The 4,076-nt window shown below is 42.6% G+C and overlaps 1 pseudogene; it reads right to left on the reverse strand.

The window, feature by feature from the left end:
- Nucleotides 1–1,976: 1,976 nt before the first annotated feature.
- LOC137096941 (aldo-keto reductase family 1 member B1 pseudogene) lies at nucleotides 1,977–3,134 on the reverse strand (annotated as a pseudogene).
- Between the last annotated feature and the right edge of the window lie 942 nt (nucleotides 3,135–4,076).

Consider the following 4,076-nt stretch of genomic DNA (forward strand, 5'->3'; position numbering starts at 1 on the left):
TACAGGGAGCACTCAACTCCCATGTTACACCAGCTCCACTGGTTGCCAGTTTGTTACCAAGCACAATTCAAAGTGCTGGCTTTGGCCTATAATGTCCTAAATGACCCCAGCCCAATTTACCTGTCCAAACACATCTCCTTCTATGAACCATCATGGAGATTAAGATCCTCTGGAGAGGCCCTGCTCTCTGTCCCACCACTGTCACAGGTGTGATTGGCGGGAATGAGAGAGAGGGCCTTCTCAGTGATTGCCCCTCAGCTATAGAACTCCCTTCCTGTTTAGATCAGCTCCTCCCCTCCTGTCTTTAAGAATGATGGTAAAAACTTTGCTGTGATTGTAAGCTTTTGGGGCAGTGCAATAAAACAGCAATTGGAAACCTCACCTTGCCAACTAAATTTGATGCGGATGACAGAGACAGTTTTAAACAGTAGTTTTAATGTTGAGATCAATAATTTTATCTTTATGTGTGTGCATAATGTATTTGTTCTGGAATTTGATGTTTGCCGTTTGTCTGTTGTGCTCTGCCCTGAGTCCCCTTTAGGGTGAGAAGGGTGGAAAATAAATTCTTTAAATAAAATAATAAATAAAAATTGTATATGAAAGTCTATGTAACATATGCCCTTCAGCATGGATGAGAACAAAAGAATCACAGCTTGCAAAATGAAAGATGAACAAACACAGAGTAATTGCACACGATCTGATGCAGGAAGAGTGAGAGTATGGCTTTTGTTGTTCATTCGTTCAGTCGTCTCCGACTCTTCGTGACTTCATGGACCAGTCCGCGCCAGAGCTCCCTGTCGGCCGTCACCACCCCCAGCTCCTTCAAGGTCAGTCCAGTCACTTCAAGGATGCCATCCATCCATCTTGTCCTTGGTCGGCCCCTCTTCCTTTTGCCTTCCACTTTCCCCAGCATAATTGTCTTCTCTAGGCTTTGTTGTCTCCTCATGATGTGGCCAAAGTACTTCAACTTTGTCTCTAGTATCCTTCCCTCCAGTGAGCAGCCGGGCTTTATTTCCTGGAGGATGGACTGGTTGGATTTTCTCACAGTCCAAGGCACTCTCAGCACTTTCCTCTAGCACCACAGCTCAAAAGCATCGATCTTCCTTCGCTCAGCCTTCCATAAGGTCCAGCTCTCACATCCGTAGGTTACTACAGGGAATACCATGGCTTTGACTAGGCGGATCTTTGTTGCCAGTCTGATGTCTCTACTCTTTACTATTTTATCAAGACTGGACATTGCTCTTCTCCCAAGAAGTAAGCGTCTTCTGATTTCCTGGCCACAGTCTGCATCTGCAGTAATCTTTGCGCCTAGAAATACAAAGTCTGTCACGGCCTCCACGTTTTCTCCCTCTATTTCCCAGTTGTCAATCATTCTTGTTGCCATAATGAGAGTATGGCTAACCAATGGGAAATGTCATGGATACATGCTATGCGCTAACAGTAGCAACACAGAGTTTAGCTGCAGATGTGACTTCTAATCATCTTAACAGAATCTGAGCCATAAAAAAAACAAATGTTCTCCATTCTCATTCTAAACTGATCCCAGAAAGAAATTATGATTAATATCTAAAACAACTTAAGAAGAGTCAGAGTAATGTGATTTTTGCTAGGACCATGGATAAAAAGGTCCATGCCTGGTGAACTTCCACTAAACCAGATCAGCCAGGACAGAGAACAAAGCACTCTTTGTTGAAGACAAAGTACAAAGGTTTATTACATTTGGCCAAAAAAGGAGAAGATTGAAATTGTGAATGGGTCTGTTCTCTGTGTTTGATGCAAAACCAGTCAGAAACTACAGCCCTCCTTCCAGGGTAGTGGAGCACATATACATCAACACTAACAAATTAATGAATACTGGCTGCTTTTCTGCATACATTTCAAATGGATTATATAAATTTGGAACAGAAAGCTAAAGTTTTTTAGTAAAATTAACAATGCAAAGATTATCACGAAGATAATTTGTAGTATGGATATCTGGTCTGCAATAAAGACTTCACCAACCCTGATGGCACTATGGTTTTGCAGGGAAGAAAGGATCATTAAGTATTTGTGGTGCCTCAGCAGATCACCTTCCTCTGCAGATCCCCTTTCATTACATATTTCCCAGGTATGATTCTCTACAAATAGGAATTGGTACCAAAGACACAATACAGGAGTTCCATAGTCTACTTCAGAGATGTTGGTGGAGCATCCGCACTAGTAGTTGGCTTTGAATGGGTAGTCTTTGTGATTGACACAGTGAGCCATCACACAGTCACTCCAGTTTTTATTTAGACTGGGGAGTGTTTCCATCTCTTCTTTTGTCAATTCAAAGTCAAAGACCTTAAAATTCTCCTCCAAGCAATGTGGTTTTTCAGACTTGGGAATGACAGCCACGTTTCTCTGAATGTGAAATCTTATCAGTACCTGAGCTACAGTTTGTTGATGTCTTGCAGCAATTTCTTTAATATGTGGATCCTCCAAAAGGATAGGGTGTCCTGGTTTGAGAGTATGAGCACCGAAAGGACGGAAAGCAGACACGGCAATCCCTTTGGACTGGCAATAGGGAATCAGTTTCTCCTGGATAAGATATGGGTGGCACTCTATCTGGTTATTTACAGGTTTGTATTTTAAGCCAGGTTTGCTCAAGAGCTTCTCGATCTGGTCAAGGTTGAAGTTGGAGATGCCAATGGTTTTCACTAGCCCATAGTCAACTAGCTCCAAGTGTCTAGAAAATCGGTGTTGTCTGGGATGACCATGCCCTCCTCATCCTTAGGTGAGAAATCTTCTCCAGGCTAGAATCCCATGGGAAAATGCATGAGGTACAGATCCAAGTAGTCCACTTTCAAATCTGCTAGAGAATCCTGGCACGATTTCTTAACAAAGGGTTTTTCATGGGAATTGCACCAGACCTTAGTGACAATGAAGAGTTCTTCCCACTTTACAGCTCCTTCCCTTATCTTCTGCTGGAAGGCTTCCCCAATTTCTCCCTCATTCCTGTAAAAGCGAGCACAGTCGAAGTGGCGGTACCCAAGGTCAATGGCAACTTTCATGGCATCTCCGACTTTCCCAAGAGCTGCCTGCCAAGTGCCCAGCCCCAGAAGGGGCATCCTCGCCTTGGTGCTCAGCTCCACAAAGCCTCCCATGGCCCAAGCCCTCCTTGCTGGCTTTTCCTCCCTGACGGCCAAAAAAGAATGAAAGTACCAGCCAATGAGCAAAATGTACAAGCATTACTCCAAAGACATTTTGACAACTAATCAGACTTCCATGTCTCCTCCTGATTGGCTAAGAAACAACCTGGCTAGGATCCACTCAGGGATTGGCCTGAGGTTTCTCTGACATCACAGACAGGGGGAGGGGATTCCCATGGTGGGAAGAAGAACAGCTAATTATTTGGTAAGTTTAAAGGTCCAGTATATTGTAGAGATGCCCCGTGGAGGGCACAAAACTGAATAAGATGATGACATAGTTATGCAGAGGATTCCTTGATCCATTTGAGTGTCCAAACCCCAAAAAACTAAAGGTGGTAATCCTGGGTGTTCAGAGGCTTGGCTGCCCTTTCAGACAGTGGATGTATTCATATTTGTTTAGCCTCCAGTCATATTTAAAATATGAACAGTGTGGACACAGCCCTGGCAATAAAGGGATTATCTGTCATATATCTATACAAAGGAACTAATTTTATCTGATTTGGAAGACTGCTGGAAGGGCCTACTTAATTAGTTGGCCATCTCCATTCCCAGAAGCTTATGCAAGTAGGAGGCATTGAGGAAAATTGATGCCTTCATAATATATTTGATACAATTTTATATATTTAGGAATCAATACAGTACACAATCAATACAAGTTACATAAGGAATATCATTTTATACATTTATTAAAGGGTTTTGTTTTAATATAGTTTGCGGTACAGTTGATCCTAGATCTCTTCTAGAGTTTCCAACAGTTTAGATATTGTGAGACTTCAAAAAAATGGAAAATGTTAAGAAAACAAAAGGAAAATTATATATCTTGCTTGAAGTCTTCTTAAAAGTCCACAAACAATTAGGGAGGAGGGTGTCATGGTCAGGGGCGGCTTGTCCATTACGCGGCCGCAG

Source organism: Anolis sagrei, chromosome 4, assembly GCF_037176765.1.
Source record: "Anolis sagrei isolate rAnoSag1 chromosome 4, rAnoSag1.mat, whole genome shotgun sequence".
Classification (NCBI taxonomy): Eukaryota; Metazoa; Chordata; class Lepidosauria; order Squamata; family Dactyloidae; genus Anolis; species Anolis sagrei.